This window comes from Gorilla gorilla, chromosome 18 (assembly GCF_029281585.2).
Source record: "Gorilla gorilla gorilla isolate KB3781 chromosome 18, NHGRI_mGorGor1-v2.1_pri, whole genome shotgun sequence".
NCBI classification, from domain to species: Eukaryota; Metazoa; Chordata; class Mammalia; order Primates; family Hominidae; genus Gorilla; species Gorilla gorilla.
Window position 1 is genome coordinate 87,369,071 of NC_073242.2, and position 19,448 is coordinate 87,388,518.

The 19,448-nt window shown below is 43.4% G+C and overlaps 1 protein-coding gene and 1 long non-coding RNA gene across 3 annotated transcripts in view; one reads left to right on the forward strand and one right to left on the reverse strand.

The window, feature by feature from the left end:
• LOC115931068 (uncharacterized) overlaps positions 1–19,448 on the reverse strand; it is a 33,605-nt gene that overhangs the window by 13,645 nt on the left and 512 nt on the right. For both annotated transcript variants that reach the window (XR_008672328.2, XR_004067636.3), the window contains exon 2: positions 13,293–13,431. This is a non-coding gene — a long non-coding RNA (uncharacterized lncRNA). The remainder of the gene's footprint in view (positions 1–13,292; positions 13,432–19,448) is intronic.
• The window catches only part of CFAP263 (cilia and flagella associated protein 263), a 32,670-nt gene continuing 31,168 nt past the window's right edge, over positions 17,947–19,448 (forward strand). Inside the window, exon 1 of the mRNA XM_019012284.4 lies at positions 17,947–18,063. The gene's annotated coding sequence lies outside the window, so the exon portion shown is untranslated. The remainder of the gene's footprint in view (positions 18,064–19,448) is intronic.

Here is a 19,448-nt window from a genome sequence, read left to right on the forward strand (position 1 = left end):
TCGTTATTTTTATTTTACAAGAATGAAGGAAACTAAAGAAGTTTCCACACTAGCAAGGGACAGAACTCAGATTTGAACCATTATCCTTGGAATTCCAAAGCCAGTGTTTTAAAGCACTCCGCTACACTAATTATTGACGCTATTGTCATCAACAAATATTGACTGGGTACCAGTTACTTTAAGTCCCTGTGCCCCAGTTTTTTGATTTGTAAAATGGGATCACAACAATACATGCTTAATAAGTTAAGACATGCTAAGTGCTCAGAACAGTGCCTACATATAGTAAATGCTCACATGTGAGTTATTATTATCACCTACTGTGCATAAGGCACTGGGAATACCATGAGGTCCAAGATGCCATTCTCCACTCCTGGGGCTACTGTCTACCCAGGAAGCCATCCCAGGCAATTCACACTGAGGACTGGCCCTTGGATCTCCGGTCCACAGAACCAAACAGAGGGATGCCTTGGAGGGAGCAGCCTTGGCCAGCAGGACAGAAGGCGGCCTCCCCGTATTGCTCCTTGGTCTGAGAGGAGCTACTGCACTTATTTGGCAGCCATCCTTTTGGTGACTCCCCAGGCAATCTAGAGCTTATCTAGGCCCTCCATCATCCCCCTGGGTCTGCCACCGCCAGTGGAATGGTCTTAGTGAATGAGACTTGGCCTTTTGCCTGGAGATCTCCCCACTGGCCCTGGTGGTCCCTGCCAGGATCAGTGAGCGTCTAACCAGAAAGAGAGAAACTATTCTAAAAGCATCTAAAACTGGCAGTGATTGTAGGAAATTGGATACCCAGGTGATGGAAGAGTGGGGAAACCAAAGAGGCATGACAGTAGGAAGCCACTGCTGTCTTCCCCTCCCCCACTCTCCCGCCCCTGGCTGGAGGGGCAAGGACAGTAGGAAGCCACTGCTGCCTTCCCCTCCCCCACTCTCCTGCCCCTGGCTGCAGGAACAAGGAGACAGGTGATGCTACTGCACCCCATGGAAGAGACGCAACTACAGCCTGTAAGCTTCTTCCATTCTCCTACCTGCTGGGCTCTAGGCAGCACCGTCCAGCTGACCCAGGGGCCTGGGAAACCTAGCCTGAAGGGCTCGGCGCCAACCTCGACCCCTGATCCACCCACCCACCGACTACCACAACACTCAAGGACACAGGGGAGGAGAAGGGTGAGGAATAGATCTCAGGGCACATGAGGCCAGCACCAGCCCCTGGCCTTTCCACCTGAGCATTCCAATTACCCACCCTGGCCTGGGCCTGGCACAGATTTGAGTTCCATAAATGGGTTGAACAAATGATTGACTGTTGGGGAAAGAGGGCACAGTACCTCCCGTCACTGATTTTTTTTTTTTTTTTTTTTTTTAGGTGAGTGCCTGGTATAATCACACTGGACAACTATTTGGCAGCAGCTACTAAAGTGGAACATTTTATGACCTAGCAATTCTACTCCTAAGTGTATACCTAGCAGAGACGTGTCTATGTGCTCACTGAAAGACATACACACACACACACACTGGAGTGATCATAGCAGTGCTTACTGCAATAGCCCCAAACTGGGAACTCCCCAGATACTCATCAACAGTGGAACGGATAAACAAAATGGAATACTGTACAGCAACAAGCATGAACGATCTATAATTAACCTTCATCAAAGTGGATAACTCTCATTAACATGATGTTGAATGAACGAAGCCAGTCACAAAGGAGAATGCACTGCATGATTCTAGGTATCATAAATAGAAAGGCAGGCAACACTAATGTCCGCTTCAGAAGTCAGGGTAGTGTTCACCCTTGGGGGTGGTGGTGACAGTGAAGGAGTATTTGAGGGGCTTCTGAGGCACCAGCAATGTTCTGTTTCTTCAACCACGTGCAGGTTACACGGTGCGCTCAGTTTTTGAAATTATGTCAAGTTCTACTTATAATTTGCATGCAGCTTCTTGTACGTAATTCTTTTTTTCTTTTTCTTTTTCTTTTTCTTTTTTTTTTTTTTTTTGAGATTGAGTCTCACTCTGTCGCCCAGGCTAGAGTGCCGTGGTGTGATCTCGGCTCACTGCAACCTCTGCCTCCTAGGTTGAAGCGATTCTCCTGCCTCAGCCTCCCGAGTAGCTTGGACTACAGGTGCATACCACCATGCCCAGCTAATTTTTGTATTTTTAGTAGAGACAGGGTTTTACCATGTTGGCCAGGCTGGTCTTGAACTCCTGACCTCAACTGATCTGCCCCCTTCAGCCTCCCAAAGTGTTGGGATTACAGCCATGAGCGACCATGCCCGGCCTGTAATTCTTTAATAAAAAATGAATACCCTAATGGAAGGACTGTTCTCTTTTCCTACTTCCTGCTTTCTCTAGTGAGCCTCCCTGGAAACCTGATGAAGGAGGAGGCTGGGTTCAGAGATGAGAAAGAAATGAACCCAAAGGACTGGGCTCTTTTTGGGTGCCAAGCCCTGTGCTGAACCCTTAGGAGAATGGTCCAATGACCCATCTGTAACACACAGGCATAACCCCGAGGGGACAGCATCATGGTTATGAGGAATGAGGTTGGAGAGGTGAGGTGCCTTGCTTCACATCACACAACTAATAAGTGTGTGGGGCAGGATTTGAATGCAGGTCACCTCCAAACTCCCCAGGCCAGGCTCCTCATCCCTTTGTTCCTCTAAGATCCAGAGGAAACAGGAGACACAGCTAATGACTATGGCTCCTGGTCTCTGATTCTGATTTTTAAAATAGGAACTACCTTGTCAGTGAACAGGCCCCAGCTCTGACGCTTTCTGGGGACTTTGCGCCTCTGCCTCATCCTCACTGGGACTAAGTAATTTCTAGACACCAAAGATGCCTGATGTCCCTCTCTAAATGAGGTCCAAAGGCTTTGTCCTGGCCTAGGTCAGGCCTAGACATGAGTCCCTGTAACTTCAGGAAAAAGAGAACCAAGTTCAACATGAACACCAAGAGAAAGCATCCAGCTGGGCTCGGTGGCTTATGCCTGTAATCCCAGCACTTTGGGAGGCCGAGGCAGGTGGATAACTTGAGGTCAGGAGTTCAAGACCAGCCTGGCCAACATAGTGAAACCCTGTCTCTACGAAAAATGCAAAATTTAGCTGGGTGTGGTGGTGCACACCTGCAATTCCAGCTACTTGGGAGGCTGAGGCACAAGAATTGCTTGAATTTGGGAAGTGGAGGTTGCAGTGAGCCAAGATCGCACCACTGCACTCCAGCATGAGCAACAGAGCAAGACTCTGTCTCAAAGAAAAGAAAAGAAAAGAAAATATCCAAACAGCTCACAGTAGAAAGGAAGGTCAAAGGCAGCCCCCAGATAACGGAGAGAAAAACCAAAAGGTGGATATTAGTAATCACCATCTCAGCTTTTTTTTTTTTTTTTTTTTGTCTAAAAGGGTGAATCAGCTGGACGTGGTGGCTCACGCCTGTAATCCCAGCACTTTGGGGGGCCAAGACTGGAGGATCACCTGAGGCTAGGATTTTGAGATAAGCCTGGGCAACATAGCAAGACCCTGTCTCTACAAAACAAAACAAAACAAAAACAAAACAAAAATTAGCCAGGCATGGTGGTGTGCGTCTGTAATCTCAGCTACTTGGGAGGCTGAGGTGGGCAGATCACTTGAACCCAGGAGTTCGAGGATATAGTGAGCTGTGATTGTGCCACTACACTCCAGCCTGGGCAACACAGTGAGACACTGTCTAAAAAATAAAATAAAATAAAATAATAAAATAAAATGGTGAAGCATAGACTGACTTTCCTTCAATTCTTCAAATGCGCTCTCTTTTCTCTCTGGGCCTTTGCGCAAGCTCATCCCTTTCTAAATACCACTCTTCCCTTGGCCTTTGCTTGGGGGCTAAGGTTGTGGTGGAGTTTGGCTCACCTGGATTCGAATTTGACTCGGTCTTCACATCTCAGTTAAGACCTTACTTACTCCAGGAAACCTTCCTTGGTGCCTTGAAATCTGGTACACCTTGAACTTCTTCCATTACAGCATTTATCACCCTAAATTGTAATGGTCTATATCAGAGTGGAAGCTCCATGTGAGCAGGGACACCATCAGCTTTGCTGCCCACTGCTGCATGTCCAGGACCAAGCACATAGCAGTTGCTCAATAAATATTTGTTGGAAGACTGAGTCTTTTTTTTATTTTTATTTTTGGTAGAGACAGGGTCTCTGGCAGCCATCAGATGATAATTTTCATAACTTGCCCATGAGCCTGAGTTCCTTTATCTGATATTGTGTTGTTTTTGTTTGTTTTTAGAGACACGGTCTTGCTCTGTTGCCCAGGCTAGAGTGCAGTAGCATGATCATAGCTCACTGCAGCTTCAAATTCCTGGGCTCGAGTGATCCTCCTGCCTCAGTCTCTCAAGTAGCCGGGACTACAGGTGCGTGCCACCATGGCCAGTGGATTAAAAAAATTTTTTTTTTTTTTTTTTTTGTAGAGACAAGTTCTCACTTTATTGCCCAGGCTGGTCTCCAACTTCTGACCTCAAGTGATTCTCCCACCTCGGCTTCCCAAACTGCTGGAATTACAGGCATGAGCCACTGCACCCGGTCCCTTTATCTGATTTTTGAGCAGCTTCCCATTTGGGAAAGAAGAGGCCAGGTACTTCTTACTTATGGTTGAAGCTTAACACTTAGAATGGATCAGACCCTATTGTTCAAAACATAAAATCCCACAAAAATGCAGGCAGGAACAACATCCCCATAAAGATACTGGAGGCTAAATCAGAGGAAATGGGCCCAAAAAGGTGCAGGGACTGAGTGGGCCGGAGAGGGTGGCTTCTGGACTCACTCAGAGAGGGCAGTCTCACACACTCTGAGCCCCTTTCTGTTTGTAGCTGTCAAGATAAGCAGAGGCAATTCTCATTGCTTGCCAGAGAAGAAATGCCTCTCTGAAGTAGGGTTTCTCAACCTCAGCACTACTGACATTTGGGGCCAGATAATTCTTTGCTGTGGGAGCTGTTCTGTGTGTTGAAGGGTGTTCAGCAGTGTAGCGGGTTGAATAGTTTTCTTCCAAAATTCATGCCCATCTGGTCTGATTTCAGCCCCACCCTGGGAAAGCTATGTGATCTTCAGCAAGTTGCTTAATTTCTTGGAACCTCAGCCTCCCTGTGAGTAAAATGGGGGTTAATGAAGGTACCTGAATTTCACGGAATCCTCAGGCTAATGAAATGAGATAATGCATAGACTGTGCTTAGCACAGTGTTGAGCATACAGCTAGCACTCAGTAAATAATAACTGTGACTCTGGAACAAGGGTCTTAGCAGATGTAATTAGCTAAGGATCTCAAGATGAAAGAATTCTGGGTTTAGGGTTGGCTGTAAATCTAATGATGTACAATTATTATTTGTCAATTAAAGAAAAATAAATCTTATGACTGGTGTCCTTATAAGAAGAGGAGGGGACCCACAAAGCCACAGGGAAGAAGTCCATGCAAAGACGGAGGCAGAGATTGGAGTGATGTAGCTACAATCTAAGGAATGACAAGGTTGCCAGGAGCCACCAGAAGCTGGGAAGAGGCAAGAAAAGATTCCTCCTAGAGCCTTCAGAGGGAGAGTGGCTGTGCAGACACCTTGCCTCCAGACTTCTGGCCTCCGGAACTGTGAGATAATACATTTCTGTTGTTCTTATGGTAATTTGTTACAGCAACCCTAGTAAACTAATACACACAGCATCTCTGGCTCCACCCACGAAATGCCAATCTCACCCCCTCAGTTAGGACAAACAAAAATGCCTCAGACATTGCCAAATGTCGCCTGGGGAGAGGGGGCCAAATCTTTCTTGCCAACTCGCTGAGAACCCCTGCTCTAACAGAGCGGATTCGTGGAAAAGACAGAGCAATGTGGGATAAGCCTGGATTTGAATTTCGGCCCCACCCCGAATGGCTACGTGACCTTGGACAAGTTGCTTAACTTCTCTGAACCTCAGTCTGCGTATGAGTAAAACGAGGCTAATGCAGGTACCTGTATCTCGCAGAATCATTATGCTGATGAAATGAGATAATGTGCAGAAGATGCTTAGCACACAGCTAGCACTCGAGAAATATAGTACCTGAAACAATACTTGTTATAAGTGTTTTTTATTAAGCAATAATATATTACCTAATTGGTAATAAATATATTAAGAAATAACAATGACAATTAAATTATCATTATTATCATTTAAAGCCTGCAAGCTGACTCAGTTTCTCAGGTAGTAATCTACTATAGACTGCTGCCAAACTGGGGCAGTGGCTCCTCTCAGAGGAGGAGGTGCTGGCGTGCCCATCTTGGTGTCATACTTTCCAAACTGCTGCCTCTTCTTACTTTATCCCATTTGATGGTATATTAGCCTGATGATATCCTTGTAACATGCATAGGGTAAACGCTTAAAATGTCATCCCCACTTTACAGAGGTGGACACTAAGGCACAAAAACATTAAGTTATTACCAAAGTAATTACCAGTAGCCAAGCCAGGGCTGGAACCCTGGGCCGTTTAAACACGACCTGCTCCTGACTCCCCTACCTCCAAGGCATCCCCTTTCCCACTTCTTTGAGACACCTGTTACTACCCACCTCCCCTTACAAAGCCTGGCTCCAAGAAAAGAAGCAGATACCCTACAGCTTAGAGTGACTTTATATTCAATAGTCATCTTTTCGAGGGATATTTGCACAGTGAACCTCTGTCTAGTGGGCAGACAGGTAGTTTTTGGAGCTGACGTGAAATCCTCAGGTAGGTGGAGTCCAGGTGTATTTATTAGTCGGGGTCCTGTAGGAAACAGAACCCTACTCCGTTCAGCTGAAGAGACCTTACTGATGGGACTGTTTACATTCACATGGGACTGTGAATAAGGGAACCTGTGAAGATGGTTGTGGCACCCAGGGACCAGCAGCATTCCAGGTAATTCTAGGTGAGACGGGGAAGGGAAGGGATGATAAAACCAGAGTCCAGCAGGGCTGGCATTGTGCGTGAGGGTCAGCCAGACACGAGGTATGATCAAGGAGAGGCTGTGCGCCGCCAAAACTGGGGTGGGAAAGCAGAGAAGAAATACACAGGGCGCTCTCCCTTCCCGCCCTCCTGTCTCCTTGGATGCCTCTTATTGGCTGAAACCAACCCGAAGTCAGCCGCAAGGGAGCCTGGGAAATGGAGTCCACAGGAACCAGCCTCCCAGGGCTTAGGGCAGGGAGGGACAGGATTATGGGGAAGGGAGTTGAGGGAGGGAGCATCACTAGCACACGGATGGGTGGGGTGGTGATTTGAAATGGTAAAGGGAAAATCAGCAGCACAGGCGAAGAGCTGATGTGGTGATAACCATATTTGTATGAACTCTTCTGCTAGGAACAGAATGCCTGGAAACATACTGACTTTGTATTCTTGGTGCTTGCTTTAAAAATCAAACAACTTTGCTTGCTAAATTGTCAGGACCGAGAAGGGGGCAGAAAGGAGGAGGAGACCTCCTTGGAAGATAATTGAATCTGAAGGAGGTGAAGGGATGAGCCATGTGTTTGTCTGGGGGAAGAGTGTCCAGGCAGAGGAACTACCGGGATGAAGGCTGGGAGGCAGGAGGATGCCTGTCACGATTGAGAAACAGCCAGGAGACCAGTGTGGCTAGAAAAGACTAAGTGAAAGGGTCGGGGTAGGAGAGGAGACGAGGTCAGAGAGGAAATAGCTGGGTGACAGACAAGGTCAGCCATAGTAAAGCACTTTGGGTTTTACTCTGAATGAGTTGAGAAGTCATTGGAAGGCTCTGTTAGGAAGAGGCATAATCTAACTTACGTTTAACAGGATCCCTCTGGCTGTTGTGTGGTGAATGCACTACAGGAGGTGGAGGTGAGAACAAAAGGGGATAAGAATTTGGGATTTAGCAGCATTTCCCTCCCTCCCTCCCTCCTTTCCTTCCTTCCTTCTTTCCTTCCTTCCTTCCTTCCTTCTTCCTTTCTTTCTCTTCCTTCCCTTCCCCTCTTCTTCCTCTTCATTTTCTTCTCCTCCCCCTTCCCCTCCTCTTTTTCTTCTTTCAGGTGGTTTTTTTTTTGCTTTTTTTTTTTTTTTTTTTTTTTTGAGACAGGCTCACTCTGTTGCCCAGGCTGGAGTGCAGTGGCGTGATCTTGGGTCACTGCAACCTCTGCCTCCCTGGTTCAAGCAATTCTCCTGCTTCAGCCTCCCAAGTACCTGGGATTACAGAAACGCGACACCATACCTGGCTAATTTTTGTATTTTTAGTAGAGATGGGGTTTCACCATGTTGGTCAGGCTGGTCTCGAACTCCTGACCTCAGGTGATCTGCCCACCTCGGCCTCCCAAAGTGCTGGGATTACAGGCATGAGCCATTGCGCCCGGCCTCGTCTTGCAGTTTTATTGACCCACAACAAACTGCAGAGTGAGGTGATAACTGCAATAATGTAGACAAAAGATGATGGTGGCTTGGACTGGGGTGGTTGTTGTAATGAGAAGAGGTCAAGTTCTAGCTTTGCTCTGAAGGTTGGGCCAGTGGGATCTGCTTACAGATCAGATGTGGAGGTGAGAGAAGGAGGAGAGTTAAGAGTTAGTCAAGGATTACTCCCAGGTTTGTTGGAAGGAGTAATGAAGTTGTCCTGGAAGGATGAAGTTGTCAGATACCGAGATGGGGAAGAATGGGTTTGGAGGGAGGGGGAAAGTCATGAGTTTAGTGGAGGTATGTTAAGTTTTACTTGTCCATTACACATGCAAGTGCAGATGTTGAGAAGGTGATTAGATGTAGACAAGGCTGGAGTAGAGAAGACAGCATGTTTATTTGTTTGCTTTACAGCTTTATTGAGGTGTAATTGAAATAAAACAAACTGCAAGTATATAAATATTGTACAGTGTACAACTTGATAAAGTTTTGGTTTTCTTTTTTTTTTTCAGCTGGAGTCTCACTCTGTCACCAGGCTGGAGTGCAGTGGTACGATCTTGGCTTACTGCAACCTTTGCCTCCCTGGTTCAAGTGATTCTCCTGCCTTAGCCTCCCAAGTAGCTGGGACTACAGGCGCACGGCACCACGCCCAGCTAAGTTTTGTATTTTTAGTAGAGACAGGGCTTCACCATGTTGGCCAGGATGGTCTAGATCTCTTGACCTCGTGATCTGCCTGCCTTGGTCTCCCGAAGTGCTGGGGTTACAGGTGTGAGCCACCGCGTCTGGATGATAAGTTTTGATATATGTTTATACCCATGAAATCGCTCCCAAAAGCTTCCTTGTGCCCCTGTGTGATCCCCTCCACCATATTCCCACTTCCCTGCCCCCTCCATATCCCAAGCAGCCATTAATCTGCTCTTCATCATTGTAAATTAGTTTACACTTTCTAGCATTTTATACAAATAGAATCATACAGCATGTACTCTTTCTAAAATCTGACTTCTTTCACTCAAACTATTTTGAGATTTATGCATGTTGTTGCCTGCGTCCATGGTTCATTCCTTTCCTTTTTTTTTTTTGGATGATGTATAGCGTTCTATGGCTCATATATATGTGTGGATTTGTTTCTGGACTCTATTTTATTCCATTGATCCATTGTTGATTTGTCACCAGTGGCATGCTGTCTCAATTACTGTAGCATTATAACAAGTCTTACAGTCAGGTAATGTAAGTCATTCAACTTTGTTCTTCCTCTTCCTTTGTTCTTTCTTCTAAAGTTGTTTTTTCTTTGTTCTTTGAATTTCCATGTGGCTGTTAGAATCAGCTTATCAATTCACAAAAATAAAGTCTGATGGGATTTTAATTACAGTTGCATTGACTCTACAGATTAATTACAGGATAACTGATAGCTTAATACTTAGCGCTGTGATCCATGAAGGTGGTCTCTCTCTCTCTCTCTCTGCAGTACAGGCATTTTAGTATTTTAAATTTGTGTCTAAATACTGCTTTGGATGCATACTATTGATTTTAATATATGGTGTTTAATTTTTATTCAATTTAAAGTACTTTCTAATTTCCTTATTGATTTTTTAAACCTATTTGTGATTTAAGAGTGTGTTATCTTGTTTCTAAGTATTAGAGGTTTTTCCAAATGTCTTTCTGTTTCATTTCTAATTTAATTCTATTGTGGTGAGAGAACATAACTTTGTATGGCAAATACTTTTAAATGTATTGAAATTTATTGTTTAACGAATATGGTCTTCTTAGTAATGTTCTGTGTGCACTTGGAAAGAATGTGAGTTCTGCTGTTGTTGGGTGGAGTGTTTTAGAAATGTCCATTAGGACACTTCAGTTAATAAAGCTGCTCAAATCTTCTATTTCCTTACTTATTTTTATGTCCATTTAGCCTACCAATTTTTGAGAGATTGGTGTTGATATCTTTGAAGTCTTTAATTGTGAATTCGTCTGTCTGTTTCTTCTTGCAGTTCTATTGGTTTCTGCTTCATGGATTTTGAAGCTCTCTTATTGGATGCATAAATATCATGTCTTTATGAATTCATCCCTTTATTATTATAAACTGACCCTGTTTATTACAGGTAATATCCTTTGCTCTGAAATCTACTATGTCTGATATTAACATAATTACTTCACCTTTCTTTAGTGTTTGTATTATTGTTTGACTAGTATTTGCATCTTTTTCCCTTTTACTTTTAACCCACTTGTGTCGTTATATTTAAAGTGTATTTTTTATAGGCAGCATGTATTTAGGTTTTGCTTTTTTATTCAATCAGATAACCTTTGCCTTTTAATCAGAATGTTTAGACCAATTCCATTTGGTGTAATTATTGATATGGTTGGATTTTAATCTACCATCTTGATATTTTCTACTTATTCTTTTTTAAAAACAGCTTTATTGATATATAATTCACATACTTAACAATTCACCCACTTAAAGAGTAAATTCAGTGACTGTTACTATATTCAAAAGTTGTGCATCTATCACCCCAGTCAATTGTAGAACGTTTTTCTTACCCCAGAAGAAACTCCACATGCCTTATTCATCACTTATCCCTCATTTTCCCTATCCCAGCCATAAACAACCACTAATCTATTTCTTGTCTCCATGTATCTGCTTATTTTTGACATTTCATATACATAAAATCATACAATATGTGGTCCTTTGTGATTTTCTTTCTTTTCACTTATCGTAATGTTTTCATGCTCTGTCCTTGTTGTATGTATCCGTACTTCATTCGTTTTTTATTGCCAAATAATATTACATTTTATAGATACAACATTTGTTCATCTGCTCATCAGTTGATAGGCATTTGTGTGTTTCCGCTTTTTGGTTAGTTTAAATAATACCAGTGTGCACATTCATGTACAAGTTCATGCATGTGTTTGAACTTGAAGTTCATGTGTTTTAATTTCTTTTGAGTATATACTAGGAGTAGAATTGGTGGATCACATGGTAACTCTATGTTTAGCCTTTTAGGAACAACCAAACTTTGTTTTCTGAAGGAGCTGCACCATTTTCCATTCCCACCAGCAGTTTATGGGGGTTCCAATTCATCCACATTCTTACTGATACTTGTTTTTATCTGTCTTTTTAATTATATATTATATGTTTTATTATATATTATGCTTCCATGATGACTAATGATGTTGGGCATCTTTTCATGTGCTTATTGATCACTTGTATATCTTTTCTGGATAAATGTCCATTCAAATCATTTGCCTATTTATTTATTACTTTTTTGAGACGGAGTTTTGCTCTTGTTGCCAGGCTGGAATGCAATGGCGTGATCTCGGCTCACGGCAACTTCCGCCTCCCGGGTTCAAGTGATGTCCGCCACCACACCTGGCTAAATTTTGTGTTTTTAGTAGAGACAGGGTTTCACCATGTTGGCCAGGCTGGTTTCGAACTCCTGACCTCAAGTGATCTGCCCGCCTCAGCCTCCCAAAGTGCTGGGATTACCGGCATGAGCCACTGAGCCTGGCCTATTTGCTTATCTTTTAATTATTGAGTTGTAATAATAGTTCTTTATGTATCCTGGATATAAATCTCTCATCATATACATGATTTGCAATTTTTCTCTCATTCTATGGATTGTCTTTTCACTTTCTTGATGGTGTTCTATGAAGCACAAAAGTTTTTAATAAGTCCAACTTATCTATTTTTTCTTTATTGCTTTGCTTCTATTTGTTCTTTTTGTTTATATTTTCCTTTTTCTGCCTTCTTTTGGATCCATTCGAATATTTTATAATTCCACTTTATCTCCTTTGTTGACTTAGCTGTATTAGTTTCATAGGCTATTGTGATATATTGCCACAAACTTGGTGGCTTAAAACAACACAGATTTATTCTCTTATAGTTCCAGAGGCCAGAAGTCCAAAATGGGTCTCACTCAGCAGGGCTGTATTTTCTCTAGAGGCTTAAGGGGAGAATTCTCCAGTTTTTAGAGCTTCATTCCTTGCATTCCTTGGCTCCTAGGCCCTCTCCTCCATCTTCAAAGTCCACAGCATAGCATCTTCAAGTCTCTCTCTGCTGAGGTTGTCACATTGCTTTCTCTCTTCTGTAGTAGAATCTCCTTCTGCCTCCCTCTTGTAAGGACACTTGTGATTGCTTTTAGGGCCCACTTACATAATCCAGGATAACCACTCCATTTTAAGACCTTTAACTTAATCGCTAAAATTGTTGAGACCTTTTCCCCCTTTACAAGGTAATATTCATAGGTTCCAATGATTAGAACCTGGATATCTTTGCGGGCCATTGTTCTGTCTACCACATTGTCTAGACATTCAGTCTAGAGTTAAAGCTACTCTTTTAGTTTTATGTCTTTGCTGTGTCATTTTTGTCATTGCTTTGGGGTTTATGGTACATTTCTTTAACTTAGTACAGTCTATCTTCAAGTGTTATCATACCACTTTATGTATAGTATAAGAACTTTATACCATCACACTCCCATTTCTCCTCTACTATCATTGTCATACATTTCACTTATAAACTCTACAATGTAAATGTTTTTTTTTCTTTCTTTCTTTCTTTTGAGATGGAGTTGTTTGCTCTTGTCACCCTGGCTGGAATGCAATGGCCCGATCTGGGCTCACTGCAACCTCTGCCTCCTGGGTTCAAGCAATTCTCCTGCCTCAGACTCCCAAGTAGCTGGGATTACAGGTATGTGCCACCACGCCCGGCTAATTTCACATTTTTTTTAGTAGAGACGAGGTTTCACCATGTTGGTCAGGCTGATCTCAAACTCCTGACCTCAAGTGATCCACTGGCCTCTGCCTCCCAAAGTGCTGGGATCACAGGCATGAGCCACCGTGCTTAGCTACAATGTAAATGTTGTAAACTCTACAATACATAATTTTTGTTATATAAAGTTATTTATCTTTCACAGAGAATTAAATAATGAGAGAAATGTATTTACTTATCCACTTAGTTACCATTTCTAGTGCTCTTCATTTCTTTGTGTTGATCCAGATTTCCATCTGGTATCGTCTTCTTTCTGCCTGAGGGACGTCCTTTAACATATCTTGTATAGTGAAGCCTTCTGGCGACAAATTCTTTCAAGCTTTTGAATATCTGAAAAAAATATTTATTTTGTCTTTATTTTTAAAAGATATTTTTGCTGTGTAAAGTATTCTAGTTTGACAGGTGTTTTTTTTTTTCTTTCAGAACTCTACCAGCTTGAATTGTTACCTACAAGAAATCTGCTATCATTTTAATCTTTGATTCTTTGTATATACTGTGTCTTTTTTTTTTTTTTCCTGGCTGCTTCTAAGGTTTTCTGTTTATCCCTAGTTGTAAGCAATTTAGTTATGATATCTTTGGTGTCATTTTCCTCATGTTTATTGTTATATGAGGTTGGTTGAGCTTCTTAGATCTATAGGTTTGTAATTTTCATCAAATGTGGAAAAATTCAGCCATTATTTCTTCAAATATTTTTTCTGTCTCCTCCTCACTTCTGAAGATGAGCAGGATCAAGGAAAGACACTACAAAGGAAAATATCAAGAGAAGGCAGTACAAAGGAAAATGTACTAAGCTTCTTACATTTTAGAGATGCACATTTGCATAGTCAGGCCTTTAATCTAGGAAAATAATAACCCAGAGCTTGCTCCATGCCTGGTACCTGGTTAAATGTAATCTCAATGAACTCTTCCAACACCTTAGTGGGAATGGCTTTGGATGGATAGGAGAAGGACTGGGATGGGAAGGAATGAGTAATGATTAAAGGTACAAGCTTTCGGCTCTAGCTCTGCATGTCACCTGCTGTTTGACTGAGTAATTCACATCGCCTCTCTGGCTTTCACTTCCTCACCTATACAAATGAGGTGAGTAATAGTGTAACTGGCCGAGTCCAGCTGCTCACCGCTTGGAGGCCAAAAACACGAGAAGCAAGTTGTGGTGAAAGGAAAGCAACTTTATTCAAATGCTAGCAGTTGGTGAATGGACAGGTCCACGCCTCTGAAAGACCATTCTAACTTTTTGGGCTGAGTGAAGGGGTTTAAGAAGGAAAAAGGTGAGGGAAACGCGGGAGTGGTGCAGCAGGAGGTCTTGTTATCTTGAGTCATCGCCTATCTGGAGGACCGGTTTGCATCATGCTGACTGCGGTAGTGGTGGGCTAACTGCTCCTAACTCCCCCTAATCAGAGGGTTCCGCAGCTGGGTCTCTCTGCCTGGCTTGTTTCAAAATCGATCCCTGGAATTTCTAAGCAAGCACATAATTAGATAAGTGAGTACTGTTCATAGAAGTGGCTGGTGGGAAAAGGCAAAACAAAAAGTTTCAAAGTATGTTTCAAGGCTGGAAGCAAGAAGGGAAAAATGTTTTAAAACGCATTTTGAGGCTGGGATACTTGGTTACAATAGTACTTATTTTACAGGGTTAGGGGACAAAGCACTCGAATGTTGGCTGTTATTACTATTATTTTTTTGTTTGCCAATATTTGAAATATCCCTCTTCCTTACTAACTCAATTCTTCCTTAACATCGATTAAAGCAATATATGTTGCTCAGCTGTGACAGACTCTACTGATTGAGGATTGAGCCAGGGTCTGTTTATTTCCTTTTTCAGATCCACGTCTCTGGAGCTGTCCTTGGGATATGGAGGTTTTCAGGATTAATAACTGGATGAGATACCCAGCTCAGATCAGCCTCAGTCTCCTTTTCCCATCTTGCTTTTCTCCCCTCCTCTTCTCCACTCTGTTGCCTCTGGATTTTCCAGGGTAGAGCCCGAGAGAACAAGGGGAGACGTTAAGAGGCAGAGGAGGTCTCACATGACAGCAGTGATTTCGGACTTATGCTCTTGTGACCAGCTTGTGCCCCAAAGCTTCTAACTCCCAAGACCTACTGTGGGTTCCCTAATGATTCTCCCACTGATGAATCCCACTGATTCCCTGATCCCACAGTGTTTTTTCTTAAGATTCCTCTTGATCTTCTGCATTTTATGATATGCCTCCAGCCTCCTTCTGTGAAGACACCTGACTTGTGAAAATCCTTTATCTTGCCCCATCTTGGTGTCAGAGCAGCCTGTTCCCTGGGAGCCCTTGCCCCTGCCTCCCGCTTAGATGTACATATCCCTCCAGCCTCTACTTTTAACTTCTTGGGGCATGAGGCAGATGTCAGCCCCTTGCCCCCAAACTCCAGAGCCTCAATAAGCTCATCTGGTGACAGTCTGGAGACCCCTCATTTGGTATGTGAAACCCCTCCTGTAGTAACCCCTCCTATGCCTTTCCTTACAGAGAAAGTCCACAGTACTAGGACAGCTGTCGCCAAAGGAATTGTCACTTCTCAATGGTGTACCAAGAGCAGGGCAGTGGGAGGTTCTACCTACGGTGTAGGAAATAATTTAGAATTGCAAAGTCCATAAAGACCTTTAAAACAATAATAAAATCAACCAAAAGTTGGTTTTTTAAAAATTATTACTGGGTGCTGGCAATTCTAAACAATGACAGCAACAAAATTCTCCTGCCCCTAAAAATCATGTGTGGGTCTAAGTCCTAAATAACTGCTACGGTTAATGTTGAGCTTTTATGATACACATTTTGGCTTCAAATCGGCATATTTCGATTCAGAGAACTCCTTGCTATACAATCATCCCCTGAAACTCACAGACTCAGTTACACTCATTTATTTTGTGAATAAGTTTCTATAGGTTTGGAAAAGTTTGGGCTTGTTTTGGGTAAAGTTCTCATCTCCAGCTCCTGTGGTATAATATATTCTTGCATTTGAACAACGGTTCAAAATAAGTGACGATAGTGCAGTGATTGCAAAGACAAAGAAATGGAACTTGAGTTACTTCAGTTTTGTTATTCTGTGTGACTTTTTTGGAATTTTAATTTGTGTTTAAAAGCTAAGGCAGTGGCCGGGAGCAGTGGCTCACACCTCTAATCCTAGCAGTTTGGTAGGCCAAGGCGGGCAGATCACGAGGTCAGGAGTTCGAGATCAGTCTGACCAACATGGTGAAACCCCATCTCTACTAAAAATACAAAAATTAGCTGGGTGTGGTGGCATGTGCCTGTAATCCCAGCTACTCAGGAGGCTGAGGCAGGAGAATCGCTTGAACCAGGGAGGCAGAGGTTGCAGTGAGCCGAGATGGCACCATTATATTCCAGCCTGGGCAACAGAGTGAGACTCCATCTCACAAAATAAATAAATAAATAAATAAATAAATAAATTGATAAATAAAAAATTAAGGCAGTGATGGAAGCAATTCAAGTGTCCATCAACGGATGAATGGATAAACAAAATGTGGTATATCTATACAACAGAATATTATTAAGCCTTAAAAAGAAACGAAATTCTGACACATGCTGCCATACAAATGAACCTTAAAGACATGCTAAGTGAAATAAGCCAGTCACAAAAAGACGATAGTATATGACCCTGCTAATGTAAGGTACCTAGAGTAGTCAAATTCATAGAGACAGAAAGTAGAACTGTGGTTGCCAGGGACTGGAGGGAGGGGTAAGCAGGTATAGAGTTTTATAATGAATATAGAGTTTCCATTTTGCAAGATAAAAAAGTTCTGGGGATTGGTTGCACAACCATGTGATCATACTTAACACTACTGTATTGTACACTTAGAAGTGGTTAAGATGGGCTGGGCGCGGTGGCTCACGCCTGTAATCCCAGCACTTTGGGAGACCGAGGCGGGCAGATCACGAGGTCAGGAGATCAGGACCATCCTGGCTAACACGGTGAAACCCCATCTCTACTAAAAATACAAAAAATTAGCTGGGCGTGGTGGTGAGTGCCTGTAGTCCCAGCTACTCAGGAGGCTGAGGAAGGAGAATGGCATGAACCCGGAAGGGAGAGCTTGCAGTGAGCCAAGATCGCGCCACTGCACTCCAGCCGGGGCGACAGAGCGAGACTCCATCTCAAAAAAAAAAAAGAAGTGGTTAAGATGGTAAATTTTACAGGCCGGGTGCGGTGGCTCACACCTCTAATCCCAGCACTTTGGGAGGCCAAGGCGGGTGGATCATGAGGTCAAGAGTTTGAGACCAGCCTGACCAACATGGTGAAACCCCGTCTCTACCAAAAATACAAAAAATTACTCAGGCATGGTGGCAGGTGCCTGTAATCCCAACTACTTGGGAGGCTGGGGCAGGAGAATCGCTTGAACCCAGGAGGTGGAGGTTGCAGTGAACTGAGATCACGCCATTGCCCTCCAGCTGGGGCAACAAGAGTGAGAATCCATCTAAAAAAAAAGATGGTAAATTTTATGTTATTATTTTTTTCTTTTTCTTTTCACCTGCCTCAGCCTCCCAAAGTGCTGGGATTTAGAGGCGTGAGCCACTGCGCCCGGCCATGTTATGTATTTTTTAACCACAATTTTTAAAACATGTAAAGCAGCTTGACCAGCAAGGTGATCCAAAAAAAATTTTGTTTGGCAAAAGCAAATTTTAGTTCATACATGTAATATGTTACCAAATTAGAATAATATCTTTAAGATTGAAATTTATTCTTTGTGTTGGTTTGAGTCCTCCAAACCAAGATAAAATTAGACATGAAGAGATCTCTTTCTTGGGGAAAGCGTCTGTGATGGACAAAGGAGAGGAAGCTGGAGTAGACAAGGACAGCCTCCCACTGTGATGACATCTGGGAGAGGACGGAGTGAGGGCCAGGGAGCAGGCGTCCCAGATCAAAGCACGGCGCTAACAAAGTTCCAGCCAGCCTGATCGGGAGTCTTTGAGTCCATGATGCCAATTAGGCCAGGTACAGTGGCTAACGCCTGTGATCCCAACACTTTGAGAGGCTAAGGCAGGAGGAGCGCTGAAGGGTAGAGTTCCAGACTAACATGGGCAACATAGCGAGACCCCCATTTCTACAGAAAAACAAAAAACAAAAAACAAAACAAAACAAAAAACAGAGACAGAAAGAAAAAAAAAATTAGCCAGGCATGGTGGCATGCCTCTGTAGTTCCAGCTACTCTGGAAGGTGAGGTAGGAAGATTGATTGAGCCCAGGAGTTCAAGGCTGCATTGATCTATGATCGTGCTACTGCACCACACTCCAGCCTGGGCAGCAGAGTGTGATCCTGTCTCAAAAAAGTAAAAATAAACTCTCCCTTCCAAAAAAAAAAAGAAGAACAAAGTTTCCAATTAGATGTGTCCCATGGGGCCATTTCTCTCTCCAAACAAAATAGATGACCAGCCGCACCACCACTTACAACTCTGCCAGTTGGGAAGCTTTCCCTCTCTACTGTCTTTCACTACCTTTCGTGAAGTGGTTGTAATGCAGCCACTGTCCATTTTTGGCTTCCAAGCCAGCCCATCTGTAAACTGAGCTCAAGCCTTTGCCTTCTCTTCCAGGTGGTCATGAACTCCCCAAGCCCCTGCAAATATAGTCATAAATTTGAGCTGGGGGAGGGATCCTGGTGCAAATGTGATGGGTGCCATGTTGGTCTGGGCTACCTGCTCATGCAGCTTACTCATGCTTTCTGGTCCCGCTGGAGCCCAATCCTGGATTAACCATTTCCATTTGCAATGGACTGAGGCTGGGCCTGTCCTACTTAATAACTCAGCTGGTAGAGGGCAGGACTGGATGCATGGTCACTTGGTACCCCATATATCCAGCGTCCTGTCTCTACCAGGGTATAATAACAGGCCAGGAGTTATTTCTCAAAAGACACGTAATTCTCTGCTGTGGATTGCATGGTCTTGTTTCAGAATCCTGGGTCCTTTATTGTGATTTTCCTGCTGGGTCTTGCTTTAAGATTCCTGCTGCATCTTTTTTCACCACTGACACCCCCAATGCCATAGAGTCTGTTGTATCACACAGCCCAGTTGGCAGGGCTGTTTGCATCATAGCCTCGAATTGCTACAGAGCCCATTCTTGCTCTGGGTTCACTTGGAGCTGGCATCTATTTATGTCACCTGGAGATAGCATCCATTTGTGTCACCTTGTATATGGACATATTAAGTATTGCTAAATGTGGTCTGCATTGTCCCTAGAACCTGAAGAGGCCTACCACCAGAGAGAAGGTGGTAGGGCTCCAGCTCTCTGCTGTCATCTCCAGTGATTCTATTCTGGCCCCAACCTTGTGCACCCTGAGCAGCAAAACAAAAACCCTCCCTCAGATCCAGGGAGTGCCTGTCAATG